This window comes from Pan paniscus, chromosome 3 (assembly GCF_029289425.2).
Source record: "Pan paniscus chromosome 3, NHGRI_mPanPan1-v2.0_pri, whole genome shotgun sequence".
Classification (NCBI taxonomy): Eukaryota; Metazoa; Chordata; class Mammalia; order Primates; family Hominidae; genus Pan; species Pan paniscus.
Window position 1 is genome coordinate 122,937,511 of NC_073252.2, and position 25,105 is coordinate 122,962,615.

A 25,105-nucleotide genomic window follows, 5' to 3' on the forward strand; every position below is an offset into this window, starting at 1 on the left:
TTTATATTCTCTGTCACAGGGAAGTAAGGGAAGTTTATCATATTCCACTATATATGGTATAAGAAGTAACTTTCTAATGGAGTCTGAGCTGAAATCAGATTCTGCACTGGGCAGAAATAATATAATTCAACCCTTTAAGTTCAATACCATTAAACAACCTCCTTTGGGCAACAGGAGCCATTTCTGTTTAATCTTATCCTCACTATTATTACTGCTACACTCAAAAATCCCTACCATCAAAGTTACATGCTTATTTCATGGTAAGACATTAAAGCAGATAAGTCATTTACAAAGCAGTCAGATTGTCAATTACCAGACATTTATCTTTTTGCACTTCTCAACTTTCAGATGCTCTTCTCCTCAAGTTATTTTACAGTATTTCTATAATCATTGTGCAAAAAACCTTTAGACTCTTTGTCTCTGTTGAGTAAAAAGCCCTATGCCTATCCTAGTTACCTAAAAATAATCATACATTCAAGGAATCTTTCAAGTGAGTGCATAGCTACAGTGTCCAGAATATATTACAAAGCTCAGGAAAAGGTCTGGACTACAGACACAAATTTGGAAAACATCAGTGTGTTGGTGGCAGTTGAAACCAGGAGATTGGTCAAGGAGTGTGTGCTTTTTGGTGAATCATATAGAGAAGGCAAAAATAAAAGCATGAACAATGGAAGAGGTGTTCATAAGAGATACAGAAGTATAAAAATAAACCATGAAATCATGTTACTATGGAAACTAAAGAAATAAATAGTTCCAAGAAGGATGAAACATGCAATGCTGTCACATGACACAGCAAGAAACAGTGTAATAAGGATTGAAATTACTATTTGGCTCCGGCAATTGAGAGAGTTTTGATGACCTTAATGAGAATGATCTCCATAAGATCAAAATGTAAGACATACTGCAGTGGGCGAGTTAAGGAAGTGGAGACAAGGCATGCAGGCCATTTCAGAAATTTGAGTGGTAAGAGTAGGAAGTAAATTCTATCAAATAGTCTAAATGATCAAAATACTAGAATTAGCATGCAAATGATACTCTGAAATTGAAATTGTTATTTGAGGGAATAAAAGAAGATTTTGACCAAAAACTAGTGAAAGTTGATGATAAAGACCCGTCTGCCTGGTCTTCATAAAGCCTCCTTACCAAAGTTGAACAACTCATATAATGAATTATAAAAGTATTTTGTAATATTGATTTAGAGTTGGGTTTTCCTGGGTGAATGTATCAGAAAAATAAAGGCACAATAGAATTAAAGTTTTTGGTGGGAAGGTAGTTGAGATGACCAATCAAATGCAATGACAGCAAATGCATAACTCATATAGCATTTAGAATGGGAAGAGCTATTCTTATCCTCCCTTAACAGACAAGAAAACCAAAGCACAGAGAGGGAAACAAGTTATCCAGGATTAAATAGCTACCAAGTTACAGAGCCAGGATTTGAACCAAAGTCCAAATCTAGTGTCTCTGTTCTTAAACACCGCAGATGGATTCCTACATTGTGGCTATAATTAGTTTAAATTAAGTTTGAGTAGTTTAATCAGAAAAAAATAATGTATTAAAGAGTGGGTCAGAGTGCAAGGCTTGGATGTTGTGCAAAAGAGAAAAGCCCCTAGGATAACCCTGCAAAGCTGTGCAGGTGAGGTACACAGCTGCCTTGGCACAGTGCAAACACTTCAGCTCACACAGATTACATCACAGTGAGGGCCAACACTGGATATGGTTGCTATCAGCAGAACCTCTGGAACTGCCACCAATAAAACTGAATGTGGCTCATCCTACCCTTGACAGAAGAGAATCCATGTGGTGCCAGTTTTCTCGTCACTTTTTACCTTAATAATTTCCAATTTGGCATGATGCATTTGACTGGCACAGGCCCAGGGTGCATGCCTATGTAGTAGAGCCCAGGAAAGCAATTACTTGGCTTCTACAAGATGGGCCACAGAAGTACATTCAAGGGGATTAGCAGCCAAATAAAAAAAGGAAAAAAAAAAAAAGAAGAAGAAACAGAAAGGCAAGTGTCAGCTTTGCAGGTGGTCTTGGCTAGGTAGGATAGAAAGGGAGCTGAGGGCAGCTGATCGAATGAAAGTAAATGTGGAGCTCAAGAGACTGTCCATGAGTTTAAAGAGCAGGTAGAGTGGGAGAGAGATGGCATGAGAACAAGGAGAAAAAGACACTATCAACATCAAAGAGTTAAATATTTGAATTTAAGATGTGTAAAGTGGAGCTGGTCCAGGTGATAACCAGACCCAGGTTTGGCTATGGAAGTATTTGCCAAAGTTATGGAGGTAAAGGTCATCACTTTAAAAAAAACTACACATTTTAATACTCATTTGTTAGATGTATTTTATTCATGGACTCTGAGATCTCTTAAATGTAGGATGAAATTTCAGGATGAAAAAAGATGCTGTGGTTGTTCTCAAAGCCTTTAGTGAATGAAGTATACTGACTTTTGGGTAAGTACATGGCAGCAATGAGGAAAGGTAGGAAGTACTAGAATCTCATGGCAGGAGTCTCAAACAAGGATGAGCACTTACACAGCAAAGGGAAGCATTGTGTACAAATGACTGGCCTTAATTACCTTGTCATCCTGTCCCCAAACAATATCAGCTCTTTATGCAATATATTTTCTGGTCTCATGGAAAAGTTTAAAGCTCTTAAACAGCTGCACGGCAGGGAGTGCCAGCATTCTTCATTCTTTATTTCTCTACCTCTTCCACTTATTAATTGGTCTATGTATTCATTCAGCAGATAGATATGTGAGAGAGAGAAAGAGAGAGAGAGAGGGAGGAGTGAGGATAGATAGATACATAAATGTATGTTAGGCTTTAGGTGTACCACCATGGAGAAACAGATTGGGATACAAAAAAAATTACAGTGCTATGAGAGGCAGTAAAAGAGAGGAATAATTTAGATTGGAGATTCAGCGATGACCTCCCTGAGGAGCAACAGTTCAGCCGAAACCAAGGGTGGAAAAAATGTAAGAGACTTCTAGATAGAGGAAGCATAGCTTGGAGGCTTTTAAAGTGAGAAAAATGGTTTGTTTGAAAAACTGATTTAAATCCAGTGTCTAGAGTATTTATATGTTGGTGTTTTTCCTAACTCAAAAATTAGCTATAAGTATCCTGTGATCTGAGACCACATATATACATAATCAAAGACTTTAGAATCATAGAATAATTTTTTATAAATACCTTTTTATATAAAGTGAATATATTAATCATATATAATGTTATACAATATGTAGTAATATGTATATTAAGGGTATAAATTTATCTAGCTATATCATACATACAAATGTATCAGGGTTTTTGATTTACACACACACACACTCCCCACAAATTCCATTAGCTGGTTAGATGGGTTAGGTGATTCCCTTCAAAGGACAGTAATAATTTTGATAGTCTTTTAATAAATTATGTAAGTAATATATATGGTAGTATGGAGAAATGAGATCTCTTGGCATATGAATTGATTATTAAATCCCTAAGAGCAAGTATTTTTTTCCATAACAGTTTGTTGTTGTTGTTGCTGTGAATAAGGCAGGCAGACAAAAAAAAAAAACATGTATGGAGTCACTAAGATAAGACAGGTAAAAAATTAATCAGGGAAAATACAAATACAAATGAATAATAACTCAATTCATAAAAGTCTTCTCTGAGAAAGTTAAGGGAGATACAGTCTGCAAAATCGAAAGTTTGTGTGGAAAATCTCTTAGTACATCAAAGCTTAGCACTAATGTACTCTGAGGGGTGAATTCTGGAGAGTGGTTCACTTCAGGAGTGGATTTTAATAACAATGAATCTTGGCTATTTGGAAGAAATGTCATTTGTGTTAGTCTGTTCTTGCATTGCTATAAAGAAATACCTGAAACTGAGTAATTTTAAAGAAAAAATGGTTTTTTTTGGCTCACAGTTCTGCAGGATGTTCAGGAAGCATGGCACTGGCATTTGCTCCTGGTGAGGGTCTCAGGAAGCTTTCAATCATGGCAGAAGGCACTTGGTGGGAGAGAGAGAAAAAGAGACTAGAGGGAGCTCCCAGACTCTTTTAAGCAACGAGCTCTCACATGAACACATAGAGCAAGAACTCACTACCATGAGGTGGGCACCAAGACATTCATGAGGGATCCAACTCCATGACCCAAACACCTCCCACTAGGCCCCACCTCCAACATTGGGGATTACATTTCAGCATGACATTTGGAGGGACAAACATCCAAACAATATAATTCCACCCCTGGCTCCCAAATCTCATTGTCCCTCTCACTTTGCAAAATCCAATCATCCTCCCTAATAGGGCCCAAATGTCTTAACTTGTCTCAGCACCAATGCAGTCAAAAAGTCAAAAGTCAAAAGTCTCATCCGAGAGTCAAGTCAAGCTACTTCCACCCATCATCCTGTCAAATCAAAACAAGTTATTTACTCCCAAGATACAATAGTGGTACAAGCATTGGGTAAATGTTCCCATTCCAAAAACAAGAAATTGTCCAAAATAAAGGGGTAAAAGGCCCCACACAAATCTGAAATCAAGTAGTGCAGTTCTTAACTCTTAAAGCTCCAAAATAATTCTTAACTCCATGTTCTGCTTTCAGTGAACACTGGTGCAAGAGGTGAGTGCCCAAGGTTTTGGGAAGTTTCACCCATTGCTTTGCAGGGTAAGCCCCTATGGCTCCTCTCTTGGATTGGAGTTGAGTGCCTGCAGCTTTTCCAGGCTTGGGATGTAAGCTGCTGGTGGCTCTACCATTTGGGAACTGTGTGTGGAGGCTCAAACCCCACATTTCCCCTTGACCCTGCCCTAGTAGAGGATCCCTGTAGCAGACTTCTGCCTGGGCACCCAGGCTTTCCTGTATGTCCTCTGAAACCTAGGGGGAAACTGCCAAGTCTCTTTCACTCTTGCATTCTTTGTGCCTGTAGACTTAACACCACATGAAAGATGCCAAGGCTTATAGTGGCTGGTGTTCTCCAAAACAGCAGCTCAAGCTGTATCTGGGCCCTGAGCCATGACTGGAGGTGAAGCAACATATATGGGGAGAGCAGTGTTCTGAGGCTGCACAGGGCAACAAGGCCCCGGACCTGGTCCCTGACACCATTCTTTCTTTCTAGTCCTTGGGGCCTGTGATGGATGGGACTGTCCTGAAGACTTCTGAAATGCTTTGAGGCCTTTTTCCCCATAGTCTTGGATATTAGCACTTGGCTTCCTTTAGTCATGCAAGTCTCTTTAGCAAGTGGTTGCTCTGCAGGCCAGTTATATTACAGTCCTATAAATGCTTTTTCTTTCTTTGCCACATGGCCAGGGTGCTTATTTTTCCATTTTGTGTATTCCGTTTCTCTTTTAATTATAAGTTCCATATTTAAGTCCTTTCTTTGTTCCTGCATCTGAGTTGTAGGATGTTAGAAGCAGCCATACTGCTTCTTTTATTTATTTATTTATTTTTAATACTTTAAGTTCTAGGGTACATGTGCACAATGTGCTGGTTTGTTATATATGCACACATGTGCCATGGTGGTGTGCTGCACCCATTAACTAGTCATTTACATTAGGTATATCTCCTAACGCTATCCCTCCCCTTCCCCCCACCCCACGACAGGCGCTGGTGTGTGATGTTCCCCTTCCTGTGTCCAAGTGTTCTCATTGTTCAATTCCCACCTATGAGTGAGAACATGCAGTGTTTGGTTTTTTGTCCTTGCGATAGTTTGCTGAGAATGATGGTTTCCAGCTTCATCCATGTCCCTACAAAGGACATGAACTCATCCTTTTTTATGACTTCTTGAACTCTTTGCTGCTTAAAAATTTCTTCGGGGCCGGGCGCGGTGGCTCACGCCTGTAATCCCAACACTTTGGAAGGCCGAGGCGGGTGAATCACGAGGTCAGGAGATCGAGACCATCCTGGCTAACACAGTGAAACCCCGTCTCCACTAAAAATATAAAAAATTAGCCGGGCGTGGTGGCGGTCACCTGTAGTCCCAGCTACTTGGGAGGCTGAGGCAGGAGAATGGTGTGAACCCGGGAGGTGGAGCTTGCAGTGAGCCGAGATCGTGCCACTGCACTCCAGTCTGGGCAACAGAGCAAGACTCTGTCTCAAAAAAAAAAAAAAAAAAAATTTCTTCGGCCAGATAGCCTAGGTCATCACTCAAGTTCAAAATTCCACAGATCCCTAGGACAGAAACTAAATGCAATCAAATCTTTGCTAGGGTATAACACAGGCGACCTTTATTCCAGTTCCCAGTAACTTCCTCATTTCCATCTGAGACCTCATTAGCCTGGTCTTACTATCTGTATTTCTATGATAATTTTGGTCACAACCACTGAACAAGTCTCTAAGACGTTCCAAATTTTCCTCATCTTCCTGTCTTCTGAGCTCTCTACTCTTTCAACCTCTGCTCAGTTCCAAAACTGCTTCCACATTTTCAAGTATATTTACAACAACACCGTACTCCTGGTACCAATTTTCTATGTTAGTCTGTTCTTGTGTTGCTGTGTAGGAATATCTGAGGTTGGGTAATTTATAAAGAAAATAGGTTTATTTTTGCCCACAGTTCCGTAGGCTATACAGGAAGCATGGTGCTGGCACCTGTCCCTAGTGAAGGCCTCAGGAAGCTTCCAATCATGGAAGAAGGTGAAGAGGGAGTCAGTGTATCACATGGCAAGAAAGGGAGCAAGAGAGAAGGGAGAAGTCTCTTTTAAATAACATGAAATCAGAGTGAGAACTCACTCATTACAGTGAGGATGGCACCAACCCATTCATGAGGAATCCATCCCATGATCCAAACACCTGCCACCGGGCCTACACTTCAACATTTGAGATTACATTTCAACATGACATGTGGGGAGGACAAACATCCAAACTATATCACCATCTACAACTTTTCTTTGCTATTAAAAGTATATGTTTAATATTGTTTTCGCAATTGGTACACATGAACATAAAGACGGAAATAAGAGACACTGGGAATTCCAAAAGCAGAAGGGTAGGAAGAAGTGAGAGTTGAAAAATTACCTATTTGGTACAGTGTTCAATATTTGGGTGATGGGTTCACTATAGTCCTGAGCCCCATCGTCATACATGTAATCTCCCGTAACAAACAAGCACATGTATCCCTGACTCAAAAAACCCACACACACAAACCAAACTTGTACACATTCAATAGTAATATCCCAACATATCAACTACGGTTGCCAGAAACCAATAGTAATTTAGAAACCACTATTGTTTTGATTGATTTTATTCAAATTTACTCTGAATTTATGAATTGAGCAGACATTCTTTAGTTGAAGATATAAGAAAATTTCAATAAGTCATATAACAAGTTTAAAAACAAAATACTTTTCTTCCAACACCTTTTTCTAAAAGAACTTAACCTTGCTTCCATACTTTCCCAAAGTACTTTCATAAAGTGTTTTTGCAAAGTACTTTTCTATAACTTTTGAAAGGTACTAATGATTCTTGTCTTTTTCTCTCATCTCCAATAAAATAACCCCTCGGTCATTAACATTTTAAATCATTTTCATTATAAAGCAAATGAATTAATCAGATTTTTTGGTGCACTGATCTTGATGGAGAGAATAATAATTATGACACATGAGTATCTGGCTAAGGTAAAGAGAGTTAGTACTAATTAGAGAAATGGCCCACAATACAGAAGTCAAGGACAAGCAAGGAAATATTTTACAATTTCTGAGTTGCCTTATCAGCAAAATGATAAAATATTTTATGATATATACTAAACATATATTTATTGTTATGTTATTCATCTGCTTATGGAATCAACAAATATGTTGATTGCCTAAAAAGTTCTAAACGCTATTTTTATAAAAGTTGAAAGTTGAATCTCGTGAAAACTGTGATTTATTATTTTGGGTCACATTCTTCCAGCTCTCATTTTCAATATTAGCACAATGTATCAGTCCAAGCCAATCATCAATTTGTCATTAAGGTACATTGTATCACAGACAATAAAATATTATTACATTTTCTTCTAAAGAGACTTCAATCCCATTTGTGTTAGTTGAAATTTCTTGTTTGCAAGAATAGAAACCCAGTGACAAGCAAAACAGGAGTTTATTATAAAAATAAAGGAACATTTCACAGGGTCCAAAGATAGCAATACATCTGGACTGTAGGAAAACAACTAAAAGTAAGGAATATAAATGCCTTCCAGGTCCTCCTATTTCTTTTATTGCTGCTCCTACCTGAGTGTATGTACATTTATATCTCAACACATCCACCACAGAAAGAAGCAATCTTTCTGGCTCTCCAGCCAAGGTGCCAGGAAAGGAATTCCTTGATATAGCTTATGCTGTATTTCCCTCTGTGTGGATGTTAACCCGTTAACTGTGCAAAGAAGTCGTGTCATAAAAAAATACTGTAGAGAGCTCGTTCAACACTCACATAGATAGAAGGAAAAAGAGAAAATCCTACAGAAGTGTGGAAAAACAATAAGTTTCCGTTATACCATTCTGTAGAAATATGAAATTAACTAACATTTATTGAACACTTAACATTTACCAAGAACTACCTAGATAATCTATTTTCATATTCATTATAATGCACTGGGTATATACAGTGATACCTACTTTATAAATGAAAAAGCAAAACTAAAGAAAATTGAAGGAGAAGCCCAAGATCAAAGATTTATTTGAAATTTAATTGAAGCAAATTAAGACACAAGTATTATGCTTCTATTTTGCTAACGAGTGTTCTAAGATTTCAGAATACAAAAGCCAATGATACAGTCCATGACCTTGGAGAGCTTCAGGCCAATTGGAAAAGAAAAGAGAAAAAGATAATTAAAATATAACAGTTAAGCTTTATATTTTTACTAACCTTATCTGTGCCAGAGGTTCCTGTGTGGAGCATCTGACGAATTGTGACCCAGTCCAGGAGGAAAAAACATTATTTGGAGATAGTAACGCTTGAATTTAAAAAGATGAATTGTGATTAACCAGATGAAGAAGAAAGGTCAATGAATTTAGGCAGAAAAAACATATATGTAAAGATTTGGTCATTTTACACAATATTACTATCACGTTGGGGAAACATAAGTAATCTGGGATATAGAGAATTTAGGTAAAAGGGGGCAGAAAATGCTTACCAATGAGAATCATCAAGAGAGAGATAGAGGCTAGATCATGAACAACATTGAATATCATGCTTAGGACTTCATTGTTATGAAGAGGCAATTAGAAGTCTCTGAAATATTTTTAAAAGAGTATTGCATTTACCAAATTGAATTAAAAATTATTCTGGCAAATATAAATAATTAATGAATTGGAAGTTGGCAAGACTAACAGAAACACAGGAGTCAATGGCAGAACGCTCTGCAAAAGATCATGAAGTTCTATCTGAAAGAAGAATAGGACAACTGGTGAAGCTAAGATTCTAGTTAAGATGTGGCTTCTTTAATTACACACCATAACTCTTCTATTGTTGAAAATGGAGAGGGAAGAGTGAAGGAGATTGAATTCAATTTGGAAAATTAAGAAATTTCACCCACCACTGCTAAAAGCAAAAATATATTCATTAAAATATCTGGATTTTATTTTAAACTACTTCCATTATCTTAGACTGTAATTGATATGCATAAATTCATTATTAAGCTACATTGTGGAAACTATCATCTGACCTAATCAGGAATCCATACACAGGAGGTGGGCCCGGCACGGAGGTTCACACCTGTAATCCCAGCACTTCGGGAGGCCAAGGCCGGCGGATCAGGAGGTCGGGAGATCCAGACCATCCTGGCTAACACAGTGAAATCCTGTCTCTACTAAAAATACAAAAAATTAGCCATGCTTGGTGGCGGGCACCTGTAATCCCAGCTGCTTGGGAGGCTGAGGCAGGAGAATGGCATGAACCCCCAGATCACGCCACTGCACTCCATCCAGCCTGGGCAACAGAGCAAGACTCCGTCTAAAAAAAAAAAAAAAAAAGGAATCCATACATGGGAAGTGGTCAGCTAGAACTATTTTGAAAGACCACACTTCAGAGTCACTGCTGCAAGAATTGTTTCTGTCCTTAACTTGAGTATAGTTAAGAGACTTTATGAGATATTTCATTAGCGGAATCTGCATTTTCCTAATCAGCTTAATGGCTGTTAAAATTGAGCTCCTTTTGGTTACATTATAGATATCCAACCATGAGGACTGGCTAAAATAGTTTAGAGAAGAATCTCGCCTTAACATTGAAATGAATAGCATTCTAAAAAGCTTATTGCAGGTATCCTTAGAAATAATGCTTGTGATTTAAATGCATAAGGGTTCTGTAGCTAGAAGGATGCTTGCTATCAAGTCTATCATAGAATTCTATAAAATGTTGTTTTGTCATATGTAAGTTACTGAAAGCGAAGGAGAATGAGAAGAGGATAAGTGAAATTTGTGCAAATATTTTTCTCAGAGATTTGATTTTGTTATTTTCCATTACTAAGATGATGGATGTAGTGGCTAATCCACTTGACTCGAATGGCTACAGCAGAAAGAAATGACTTGTCACTATCTTAATTTTGTGCATTTTGAGGCAGTTTCAACCACTAATTTTGATATACCACAACACTTATTTTATAGAATTAAATTTGGGAGCACCATTTCTCATTTTATTAAAGGACTTTACTGCTGTTTGTGTGCTCATTTCTCACTGGAATGGACGCACCATGGGAGTAGAAACAATATGCTATCATGTTTTCCATGGAAATCCAGAATCTACAAAGAAACAGGTAATGCATAAAATGGAATGACTTAGCTTCTGGTTCTGCTTCAAACATTTATTATTTTGTGTATTTTTATGAATATTTGAAAGGAAAAGAGGAAGCAACTCAGGTATCATTTTAGCTACCAGCCATCTGAATCCACAAGTCACCCAAAATATTGGCATTCACATTCAGTGAGGACAAATCACTTTTATATGGTTCATGCATATAATTCTACTCAGGTTGACACAAATATCTCTTTATCACTTCAGGAATAATATGCAATTTTGGAAAAAGATGTCCAGTCCATGATTCCGACAATAGGCCAATCGTGTCATTTGTTTAAACTAATTAAAACATATTTCCTAGTTTCTAGAGAAGAAATGCAGCATTTCAGGCCGGGCACAGTGGCTCAAGCCTGTAATCCCAGCACTTTGGGAGGCTGAGGCAGGTGGATCATGAGGTTAGGCATTCAAGACCAGCCTGGCCAACAGAGTGAATCCCCGTCTCTACTAAAAATACAAAAAATTAGCCGAGTCTAGTGGCGGGCGCCTATAATCCCAGCTACTCGGGAGGCTGAGGCAGGAGAATCGCTTGAACCTGGGAGGCGGAGGGTGCAGTGAGCCGAGATCGTGCCACTGCACACCAGCCTCGGTGACAATGTAAGACTGTGTCCCCCCCGCAAAAAAAAGAAAGAAATGAAGCATTTTATTGGGTATATATATTTATAAAATACATGTGTATTTATAAAAAATATGTACGATATATAGATGTATATATATATTTATCATATATGGTAGTTTGGTGGAAGCATGATTATATGGTATGAGGTGATTTAAGAAGTGGACAGTTAAGACTATGATGAGAATAGATGCCTTTTTCTTTATTTTTTGGTTGGGAGGTCATGTTGATTTTATGCAACTAACATGTTCCTTTTTCTGACCAATTCATACAAAAAATCAATGGTAAAATGTATCAAAAATCTATATTTTGATACAAAAATATACGAGTATCAAATGAAGTGAGTTAGAAGTATTAGATTTAAATCTTACTAAAATTACAACTTTAAGAAAAGTGAGAGGACAATTCTTTGTTATATATTTTGTCTCACATGTATTTTTCATGAAAGACAAAAATCTAGCAATAAACTTGATGATGTATATAAAATTAATACTAAGTTCCCCAAAACCATTTTTTAGCAGAGAACAACATGAATATTTTAAATTCTTTTGTAAAAATAACCTAAATTCTACCCAAATAAATTAAGCAAAAATCAAATGTATATATTCACTGTATGAGCAGAACTCAAATATACTTTTATTTAATAACACCCTCATCTTTTTCAGACAAAGTCAGAGACAACCTTTTCAGATGCTTTTTACTGATCTTACATTGTTTTCCTTTGACACTTTATCTTGCATTTCAGCACTAAGTAGTTTGTAAGAAATTTATGATTCCTCAAAAAGGACTCAGAGAACATTTCACAGTAATGAATATTAGGTCAGCTTTGACAACCTTGTAATAAATGTGGTAGAATGTTAAAATGTATTTGCTACTTTTAGAAGCTTTTCAAGTGGCAAAAAAACTTTGGAATGCAAAACAATGAGTCAATATGATAACTTCTTATTTATACTATTGGTACTATCATGTGTCTATATCTTATTGTTGGATTTCTTTTTACCTCGTATTTCAGTGTATCATGTGAGGTTGGATAATTCTTGTTTGTTTTCAAGGTCACATTTAGAGTTACTAAAATAGTAATTTGCATTATTTATATATAAAATGAAAGTCTGGTTTTTAGGCTTGAACGAATATGCTATTTCTGTCATTTTTAACATAGGAATTTCATAAATATGCCATACTTCTCAAATACATTGGCTACAGGCTATTTGATATTCATTAAACACATGCAATCTGTGACCCTTACGAGAATGCTTCCTTTTTATAGTTATAAAAAGAAATAGCATTAATCATTAACGACTGGTAATTTCTTCTGCTAGTTTCTTAATACCAGAATAATACATATTAATTATGAAGAATTTGGGAATTATTGCAGAAATTCACTTACTGAGTTCTGGTTAACTACCAAGATTATCCAAGTCTCCTTGCCTCTGTAAAATTCTGAACACTTAAGTGCACTAGACTCGAAGCCATTTGAATTGTTTTTTTACCAGAGTTTGCTGTGGTTCATGCTCAAACCTGTGTGTATGAGTGTTACTTAACATTGTCATTATGCAATTTAACTAGGTATTAAACAAAACAATGATAGATGGTTGTAAGAAGGGAATTTCTTTCATAAAAATTAAATAAAATACTACAGAAATAATAAATAATAGAATATTGCCTGAAAATCAATTACTGATAAGACATGTATGGGTGAAACAACTACAAAATATCAGTGGGGAAATTATAAACCTTTTTGTGGATTTGTAACTCAGATTGCTGTACAGGTGTCTATAAGTTCTTGCTACACATAAGAGAAAGCAAAACTTTAAATCATAAACATAACACAAATTTGGCAATATCAAATCAGATGGTGATGGTTAATTTTGCAATATCTGCTTTGATTTTGTTTTATGTTTCCCCTGGTGATATCCAAAATGAATAAAGACAACAGACTTAGTCTTAATGAGAACAATAGAATTTTTTTTGAAAAAAATTGTGACCAACAACATACTGAAACACTAGTCTTACTAAATGTGTACCAAAACAGTCATAAAGAATTTCGGACATATAAAGGTTATTGCTTTAATGTCGTAATAGGAATAATTATTCCGATGATGAGAGTCAATATCATAGATGGCTGCAAAATTGCTTATTTCCTTTATGTTCATTTCTCTATCTGACTATGAGGAATTATGCTCGTTGTAAGATGGCCAACCTTCATAATTTATGTCTTACCTGTGCCAAATTATAGTTAGGACTCTAAATATGGCATTTTCCAAAAATATAATATTAAAATGATAAAATCCATGATGCTTTTACCACAGTATAAAGGTCTTCCTTTGTCATATTGATGAAGTAAATTAGAATTCTAACATAGGCTATAGTCAAAAATGCCATAGCAATGCCATAGCAACAATGAATAGCAAAATATATGACATACCAGAAGATAAAAACTCTACTGAAGTTACCTCTGCAGCTACCTTTATTTAATACACATTCATTGAATGAAGAGTATCCAACAGGTGTTGACTCAGTCAATATAACATTATCCCTCCCCTTCCTTGTGCACCCAAATTCATACCAGCTACTTCTACCCAGTGAATTTTGGGGTTATAGCTTCCTTCCAGGTATTTTTTTGGTAGTATGTATAACACCAGGGAACTGATAACAAAAGAATTGATAAGACATGGTAAATTGCTGTCCTCAAGAAGTCATGTGTATAGCAAGTAAAAATGCTACTCTGGTTCTTGTATAAATAAGAATGTTTTAATAACAGTTCAAAAGACCACTTAAAATTTATTTTCCTAGCAATTTTCAAATATACAAAATATTAATAATAACTATAGTCACCATGATGTATAATAGAGCTCTTGAACTGATCCCTCCTATCTAACTGAAATTTTGTATCCTTAAAAACATAAAATTTTTATTCATCAATTAAATAATTGTGCCAAAAAGAAAGCAAGAAAAAGCAAGAAATGTGATAAAAACTGAGTTCACTTATCAAATCTACCGATTTATCATAATTTGTTTGCACATCAAAGAAACCATCGATGAGACTTCATGTCTATACACGTATTCTTGTATAAACAGTAATGCATTTATCATTCTCAATTACTCCTCCTTTTGCTGCATTTTTGGGGAGACTGAAAGAAAGGCTTCATCTTTATGATTATTTGGCACTCAAAAGTTTCCCAAAAGCCTAAAATTGTCATTTGTAATATATAGGAAAGAAGCAAATATTCAATACTTTAAAAAACACATTCTGTTGAAAGCTATGGAAATAGCCTGAAAGTGGACCATAATCTTTATTTGGTCAGATCATATTCTTTATCCTGCTTTATTTGGTCAAAGCAGGATATCTCTATACAATTCATTTCTTTTTATTTAGGTTACATTATATACTTAAATATTTATTTCTTTTATCCAATATATTGAAGTCCAGTCAGGCCAATAATTCTCAATCAGAATGACTGGCACAAGTTATTGTATTAAAATCACCTTCCTAAAGTATAACTATGACTTGAAATCTTGGAAATAATAAAGATAATTACAATATAATTTCAAGAAAGGACATCCGGTATTTTATAACACTGACCCTCAGAGAATGCAACTTAGATTTACCTTTATATTTTAGAAATATTTTTGAATAATAAAATATTTTATTGTTTTTTAAATAGTAATATTAAATATGAAAACCAAATTATTACACCCAAAATGTTTATGAGACTTAGGGATAGAAGTCCCTAAACCTCAGATTTATTATTTAAATAGCTGAAAATAAAGACCAGAAGGAGACATGACACGTGGTAAACGTGGCTTATTTTTTAAAACAAATAGAATGTTATCATTTTATTAATAACATCACTATTAAAAATTATGTTTTGATAGTATAATTGATTGATGTATAAATGTATACAGAATAGTTTTTCACAAATATATTCTAATTACTAATCTCTGGATAAGGATTTCCTCCCCTCTTGTGGAGACTATGAATTACTAAAACAATTTTCCCCTAATGATGTCAAAAATGACTTCTGAAAACCAGTAACAAGTGATCAGAATTGACATGGAATATAAAACCTACATGTTAATATTGTATTCATCTTCCACAATTGGCGTTCCTTAGAGTCTACATTTCTGAGTGTTATTGATAAAAGAGGGACTGTCAAGAGTAAACTAAAAGCAAAGGCATTCCTTTCTTTTTTTATATCAAAGTCATTCCCATCCTTCTTTTGAAATTTAAGAAAAGCCCAATTATGTTGGAGTTCAGCCACTCTGACCTTTAACTTTACTATTTTGAATGTACCTGGAAAGGAGCTGTACCCCCAGAATTTACTGTGCAAGAGTGGCTGGTAAGAATTTGTGTGCATAGGGGAGAACAAGGATAATATTACATCAACTGAGTCATCACCAATTAAATGATAGAGGCAATACCTGAGATATCTCAGCATAGCACTCCCTCCTGGGTCTTCCACTAACTGAACTGGCTGCCTGGCCCATCTGGATTTCTCTGCAGTATTAATGCTCATTGCTCAAAATGCATATTAAAAGAACATGCTACTATGATAAAATGTCAAAATAATTTTTTTGTTTATATAACGTATTAATCTGTGCTGCTAATAAAGACAAACCCGAGACTGGTTAATTTATTTAAAAAACTAGAGGTTTAATTGACTCACAGTTCCACATGGCTGGGGAGGCCTCAAAATCATGGTGGAAGGTGAAGGAGGAGCAAAGTCACATCTTACATGGTGGCAGGCAAGAGAGTGTGCAGGGAAACTCCCCTTTATAAAACCATCAGATCTCATGAGACTTATTCACTATCACAAGAACAGCACGGGAAAGACCCACTCCCATGATTCAATTACCTTTCACCAGGTCCTTCCCATGACATGTGGAATTATGACAGCTACAATTCAAGATGGTATTTGGGTAGGGACACAGCCAAACCGTATCAGATAATTAGTTAAATGCTTCCTGTAAGAGTCCCAGGGAACCATGTAAGCTTATGGAAAGGGCCACAGAAAAATGACACCTCCACATATGAGAAAGTGAATTTCCAGGCAGGTATTTTGGCATGCACAAATGCTTCAAAATATGTAGCTTTTTCAAACTATTAACTATAAGAAAATTGTGAATTAAGAATATTTTAGGGCCGGGTGCCGTGGTTCACCATGTAATCCCAGCACGTTGGGAGGCCGAGGCGGGTGGATCGCGAGGTCAGGAGATCGAGACCATCCTGGCTAACATGGTGAAACCCTGTCTCTACTAAAAACACAAAAAAATTAGCCAGGCGTGGTGACGGGCACCTGTAGTCCCAGCTACTCGGGAGGCTGAGGCAGGAGAATGGCATGAGCCTAGGAGAGGGAGCTTGCAGTAAGCCAAGATGGCACCACTGTACCCAGCCTGGGCAACAATGGAAGACTCTGTCTAAATATATATATATATTAAAATATATATATTTTTTAATATGCCAAGGTCAGTTTTCTCAAACCCACAAAATTTGATGTGATAATGTTGAGAAAATTATTTAGGCTTCTCTTCTCCAGGACTTTTTATTTTATAAATAATGTATTTGTTAATGTTGTTAATGAAATGCAACATATTACATGTGATATTATTTGAGACTTTAAACTGGTATGTAAAGAACTATCTTGTTAGTAGTACATACATTCTAATATCATATATTATATATTATAATGTATATATTATATACATTATATATAATGTATATATATAAAATGTATATAATATATAATATAATATATAATAATATAATATATAATATGTAACATAATATATAATATATAATAAAATATATATTAGAATGTATGTATTACTAAATATATATTACTATATATTAGAATGTATGTTTTATAATAAATGTATTTAATTCAAGCTCTGTTTTTATTTATAAGCCAATAGTACAAATTACTAAGATATACTAAGATATACAGAAATTTTAAGATTAAACTTTACATATGTATAACTCATTCTCAATAGGTAATCAAATAGTTTTAAATTTAATTATTGAATTTTTATTAACAAGATAATCTTAGCTCTCTCAGAACAATAAATGATAGACCTCATTTGAAAAAAAAGTGTTTTTTATTACGTAAATAGCTCTAGAAAGTGAGAATTAAAAAATTAGGTGCCACAGTTACTATGTTGAAATTAACTATATCTATAATTAGAAGAATGATATTAAATAAAATCTGTCTTAATAATTGTATTTCTCTTTGGTGGATGTTAAAATGCCTTGTTTTGTGCATGCATTTTTATAGCAGCCTCTGTGTGTGTGTGTGTGTCTTGTGTTCTGAAAACTCATTGTGACTTGGAAAATTTGAATTTTCTATTATGCTGGGATGGCTGCTTTTATCCATTCAATATTTGGTATTGGTAAATTATTTATTTTCATGTTTTCTCCCTTTTTCCAATGGAAGAATTTATCCCATATTCCATTAACATGGAAAAATATGATCCACTTGATTTTGTTCCCTGCTTAGACTTACTCCTTCTTCTCTATCTTCTAGTAAATACTCCTCCAAAGTGAGCTCATTTCTTTTTCTTAATTCATGTTTTCAATTTTTTCCAACTTCCCTTTACCCATGGCTAGAGTTATTTTTCTGCCAAGTTTAGCATAGTCTGCTACATTTCAGAGGTTCTTAATATAACAAGACTGAAAAATGTAGAAAATATTAACGTGTATATTTGGATTATGATATATTACAAATTCAAGTTTTTTTCTGTGCTTTATTAAGGTTTGATTGACAAAGATAGTATATATTCACAGTATGCAATGTGATGTTTTAATATATGTATACATTGTGTTAAATTTGAAGTTTTATCCTGTATAACTCAGTTCTTGCATTGCTCTAAAGAAATACCCGAGTTGTGTTTCTATAAAAAGAGGTTTAATTTGCTCACAATTCCACAAACTGAACAGGAAGCATGACGCTGGCATCTGCTTGACTTCTGGGAAAGTCAAGGAAACTTACAATCATGGTGGAAGGCAAAGGGGGAGCGAGGCATTTCATATGACAGGAGCAGGAGCAAGAGAGAGAGAGGTGGGAGGTACTACACACTTTTAAATGTCCACATCTCGTGAGAACTCTATCACGATAACAGCACCAACAGTATGATGCTAAACCACTCACGAAGGATCCACCCCCATGATCCAATCACGTCCCACCAGGCCCCACCTATAACACTAGGGATAACAATTCAACATGCGATTTTGGTGGGGACACAGATCCAAACCATATCATATGTCTTAAACATACACACCGTAATGTTATTAGTGAAGAAGACAATACGTCCCTAAATAGTCATTCTGCTATTGTCTAAAAGATCGTTGTAACAGTTGTGATTTATGTCATCTCTCTTAAAAGCCAATGAAAACAACAAAATGAATAAAAACAAGAGCTCCCCGAATTTGTATAGTTCTTGACATTATCACGGACTTGGTAGCTTAGTTGCTAGAACCCAGGAAGTCTAAAAGAATAATTCATTTTTCTTCCCTCCTTTATACTACTGTGTATTATTTTGGTTCTGCCTGTTTTTTTTTTTTTATTATTATTATACTTTAATTTCTAGGGTACTTGTGCACAATGTGCAGGTTTGTTACCTATGTAAACATGTGCCATGTTGGTGTGCTGTACCCATTAACTCGTCATTTACATTAGGTATATCTCCTAATGCTATCCCTTCCCCCTCCCCGCACCCCACGACAGGCCCTGGTGTGTGATGTTCCCCATCCTGTGTCCAAGTGTTCTCATTTTTCAATTCCCACCTATGAGTGAGGACATGCGGTGTTTGGTTCTGCCTGTTATAATAATCAGCACTTTGTTTCTTGAAGGAATGGTTGAAGATTGTATTTTATTTATATTTCCAGTGCCTAACATTCAGAAATGCTCAATAAATGTTGAATAAATGAATGCATAACCAAATTACTAAAGCATGTTTTTTGAAAAGCTGAAGAATGAAGTATAAGTAGTAGCAGTCATTACATGATGTGTTAGAAGAAGATTAATTCATCTTTTTTTATACAAATAATGTTTTACTTTTGCCACTTTGTATAGGTTCATAAAATTAATCATTTCTCTGGTTCCTGTATTTCTCTTTCTTTTCTAAAAGTTTCCTGATTCATCTAATTTTCTCATACTGAAAATAAAGATATCCATAGAACAATGACACCCACAATAGCAACAAATACCAGAAGTTAAAAGCTTAAGACTTCAGGCCGGGCGCAGTGACTCATGCCAGTAATCCCCGCACTTTGGGAGGCCGAAGTGGGCAGATCACCTGAGGTCAGGAGTTTGAGACCAGTCTGGCCAACATGGTGAAACCCATCTCTACTAAAAATATAAAAAATAAGCCAGGTGTGATGGCAGGTGCCTGTAGTCCCAGCTACTCGGGAGGCTGAGGCAGGAGAATTGCTTGAACCCAGGAAGCGGAGGTTGCAGTGAGCCGAGATTGTGCCACTGCATTCCAGCCTGGGTGATAGAGTGAGATTCTGTCTCAAAAAAAAAAAAAAAAAAAAGAAAGAAAGAAAGAAAAAAAAAGAAAAGAAAAGAAAAAGAAAGAAAAGAAAAATTTAAGACTTCAAATAATATCTATCATTGATGTCTATTTCATCCAAAAAAAAATTGGCACCTTCTCTGTGTGTTGTAGCAAGTCCACACTTAGATGCATCTTTGATTCCAAATAGTACATAAAATGTAAAGAGAAATATAGCACTTCAACACAAGATAGCATTTCATGGGACATAACTGAAGTAGAGTTGAGTGCGCCAGTTGGCCTGCTCAAAGCTAGAGACCAAAAGAGAGCTTTTAGAGGAGGCTCACAGAAAACACACTTGACGTCGATAGGAGAAAGCAAAAGCAGCCTACTGACAAACTGAACGAAGCACCCCAATAGCTAGGAAACTACATTTGTAGATCCTAAGTGTCACAACAGGGCAGGACCTCCACATGCTACAGTTCACCCAAACACAAACCATAATGTATCCGAGAATACACTTAACAAATTAAGGCAAGGCATTCATGGGACAAATTATAAAACTTATCATTTTTGAGAAAAACTAAAGAATATAAGAATAATGAGAAGATATATTCACATATGGAAATAATAAATCATAAAATACTATGACATCAATATTTTCCCTGTTTATCAGGAAGTTAAATGCAGTTCCAATCAAAATACCAAAGGTTGTTTCTGGAACTTAAATATTTGATTATAAAATTTCAGTACAAGATTAAAAGGGCAAAAATATAGCCAAGAAAATGTTGAAAAAAGAGGAGGAGCTTGACTGGCATTGTCAAGATTTACAATAATAGTGAAGCTCTGTTACATTAGTACAGATTTATAAAGTTGAGTAAAACATAAAACACATAAAAAGCAGCACACAAATTTTAAAAATTTGATGTGTTATGAAAACATAATAATAGGTTAGTAGAAAAAAGAGGCAAAAATTAATCTTGGAAAATGAGCTGTTTATACGAAAGAAGGAAACTTAGATCCCTATCTCACACTACATGTGATAATAAGTTTTCAAGTGGATTAAATATTTTAATGTAATAGTAAATATAGAAATCATGTAGACAAAAAATACAACTTATCTTTAAGACCTCAAAGTAAGGAACAATGTGAGGATGGATTTCTTAAAACATGACAAAAGAAAACAATTGATATGTTTTACTACATTAAATTTTAAAATGTCTCTATCAAAAAATAAATTTGTAGGCAAAGTTAAAAAGCAAGTTACAGATTGCAATAACATATTAACAATAAGCATGATTGGAAGAGGATTAGTATTTTTAATTTAAGAATAATTTCTTTAACCTAAAAAGAAAACACAAAACAAATAAAACCTCCAAAACAAGCAATAATAAGGCAATCTTTAATGAAAAAAATGTTATAGTAATAAAAATGCAACAGGATGCTTAACCTCACTGATAATCATGGAAATGCAAATTGAAAGGTCCCAATGCATTTTGCACAGATAAGCTTAACAAAAGTTTTGAAAATTATGCATCAATTCCATTGTTGTGATTATAGTGAGAGCGGACTCGCATACCCTGTTGCTGGTTGTGTAAACTGTACCATAAGGTTGAAAACTATTTTGGCAATATCCACAAAGGAACAAATTTCATAAAACCTAGTCCCACAGTTCTAAGTTTATTTCCTAGGCATACTTTTAAATGCATACATAAGGGGATATGCACAAAAACATTCATAACAGTTCAGTTTGTAATAGAAGTAATTTTTTTTTTTTTTTGAGACAGAGTCTCACTCTGTTGCCCAGGCTGGAGTGCAGTGGCATGATCTCGGCTCACTGCAACCTCTGCCTCCCAGATTCACGCAATTCTCCTACCTCAGCCTCCCAAGTAGCTGAGATTACAGGCATGCACCACCATGCCCGGCTAATTTTTGTATTTTTAGTAGAGACAGGGTTTCACCATGTTGGTCAGGCTGGTCTCGAACTCCTGACCTCAGGTGATCCACTCGCCTCAGCCTTCCAAAGTGCTGGGATTACAGGTGTGAGCCACTGTGTCCCACCGTAATAGAAGTAATTTTAAACAACTTAAATATATTCATTCATAAGCAAATGGATGGAGATATATTCATAAAATGAAATAAGCAAAAGCAAATTAGACATGTGGTGCTGCAGATATTCATATAGATAATTTTCAAATAAAAAGTTTTGAGGAAAAATTGAAGTGCCTAAAGATATGCATTGTATTATAATCTCTCTAAATTTTAAGAATATTTTAAAAATCTATATATTTTAGATATGTATGTGTATATATGTAGTTGAAGATACGAGGTCATGAAAAAACACTAATTTATTTTAATGTTTCCCCCATGAAGAATAAAGGAAACACAGAGAAAAACATGATCAAGAGTGATATACAATGAACTTTAAACATACCCAAAATGACTTTCTTTCAAAAAAAGGCAAAAATTAAAGTTTGTTAAAACTTTTGTGCTTGTTTTATTATTATTGTTATTATTATTATTCAAGATGTAGAAGCAAATAAATAATAAAAATTTTTGAAGTCAGTATTTTGAAAATATTAATAAAAATTGATAAACTCATAGCTTATCAATAATAGAGGAGAGAAAAACACAAATAATCAGTATTAGGAATGATGGAGCATATAGAACTCCAGATTCTACAAAAATGTAAAAAGTGATAAGAAGATATAACTGAAAAAAATCTATAAATTTGACAACATAGACTAAATGATTAAATTTCTTAAAAACGTAACTCATCAAACCTGACCAAGAATAATAAGAAATTATGAAGTGCTCAACATAGACTAAATGATTAAATTTCTCCAAAACGTAACTCATCAAATCTGACCAAGAATAATAAGAAATTATGAAGAGCTCTACACATGCTGAAAATATTGAAATCAATTATTAGCCTACCTGAAAGAAAATTGACAATTCAGTTGTGCTTTACTGGTGTTTTCATCAGGCATTTCAGGAAAAAATAAAGAAATTGTACATAAACTCTTTTACAAAATAGAGGAGGAAACACTTTCCAAATGACTGAATAATATTTAAATGATTTTATATCAAAACCTTATGGAGACATAGAGGAAAAGAACTTGACATACATGGAAAAAATTACATGTATTAAAATGCAAAAAAATATTAACATATTAGATGTCATCAACAAGCAGATTTATTCCAGGGCAGCAAGGTTGTTTCAACATTCTAAAATCAATCAACATCGTTTACATATTAACAGAAAAAAGACAATAAGTTCTATGATTATGTCAATTGGTGAATTAAAAACATTAGACAAAATTCAATATCCATTTATAACAAAACTTAGTAATGAAAGCACTATTATCAAAACTTGTGGGATGCGGTGAAAGCAATCCTAGAGGAAATTGTTTAGTTTTAATTTTTTATGTTGAAGGGGATTTTCTACCTTAAAAATGTAGAAATAAGTAAGCAAAGTAAGAAGACTCTACATAAGTAAGAACTTACAGGAACATGCTCAATCGGATAAAGTTTCCAAAAAAAAAAAAAAAACCCACCAGGTAACGTCATACTTAATAGTGAAATTTGAACGCGACCCTCCTAAAATCTGGCACAAAGCCAGGATGTCCTCTATTTTCACTACTTCTATTTAACATTGTAATGAAGGACCTCATCAGTGCAACACAGCATTAAAAAATCATATAAGATTTGGAAAACAAATTAATAAACCTATCTTTTTCCTCTGTTAACATGATTATGTAGAAACATTTATATAACCTTCAAAGAAATCTTTAACTAAAGTGAACACAGCAACTATTTTTACAACTATTTATATATAGATTCCATATCATTCTAAACTCTATTTTTTTTTGTAGAAATGATGTAGCTGGCTATAAAATTTATATGGAAATGCAAAGGACCTAGGGCAGCCAAAATGATTTTGCAAAAGAAGAAATTTGGAATATCAGATTTCAAAACTTGCTATAAGGGTACATAACTAAGAGCAATATTGGCATAAGAACAGAGAAATAAACTTGGCACAGTGGCACATACTTGTAGTCTTAGCAACTCAAGAGGCTGAGGCTGAGGCTGAAGGACTGCTTGAGACCAGCCTGGCACCATAGCAAGACAAGAAAGAAAAGGAAAGGAGAAAGGAGAAAGGAAAGGAAAGGAAAGGAAAAAAGAAAAGAAAGAGAGAGAAAGAGAGAGGGGGAGGGAGGGAGAGAGGAAGGAAGGGAGGGAAAAGAAAGAAGAAAAAGCAAGCAAGCAAAGAAGAAAGAAGAAAGAAAGAAAGAAAGGAAGGAAGAAAGAAAGAGAGAAAGAAAGAAAGACAAAGAAAGATGGGAGGGAGGGAAGGAAGGAAGGAAGAGAAAGAGAAAAAGGAAGAAGGAAGGAAGGAATGAAGGAGAAAAAGAAAGAAGAAAGAGAAAGAGAAAGAAAGGAGAGAAATAGATCAATGGCACAAAACAGCATTCAGAAAATGGTCTAAAATATGTAGAAAATAATTTTCAACAAAAATACCAAAGCGAATAGAGACAAGAAATGTTTTCAATAAATATTTCAACAACTCAACATCTGTGTAAAAAAAAGGAGCCTTGACACATTCCTGTCATACTCATACATGTCATGCACAGAAATTTTAAATGTATCATAAAATTAAAAAAATTTAAATAAATCATAAACCTAATTGTGAAATCTAAACTTATAAAATATCTAGGGGAAAAAATAGAAAATGTATTTGTAAATATGAGGGTGACAATTCTGAAAAAGGACACTCATTTATTCATTATACATGTCTTTTAAAAATGTATAAGTTAGATTTTAACAAAATACAAACATCTCCTCTTTTAAAGAATTACGAAGCAAGTTAAAGTTACAGAGCAGAAAAAATATTTGTAGTGTACATATCTGAAAAAGGATATGTGTCCAAAATAAAGACAATCTTATAGCTCAATAACTAAAACACAATAATTTTTTTAAATGGGCAAAAAACTTGAAAACACAATTTTTAAACAAGATACACAAATGCACAACAAGAACATGGAGAGATGCTCAACATCGTTGCCTGATCAAGATAAGGCAAATTGAAACTATCTTGAGGTATTAATTCATGCTGAGTAGAGTGACTAAAATTAAAAAGATTAGCAATATTGAGAGTTGACAAGGATGTGTAGCAATTTGAACACTAATACATTATTGGTAAAAGTGTACAATCATAGAAGCTCTTTGGAAAGCAGCTTGGATACACTTAAACTATG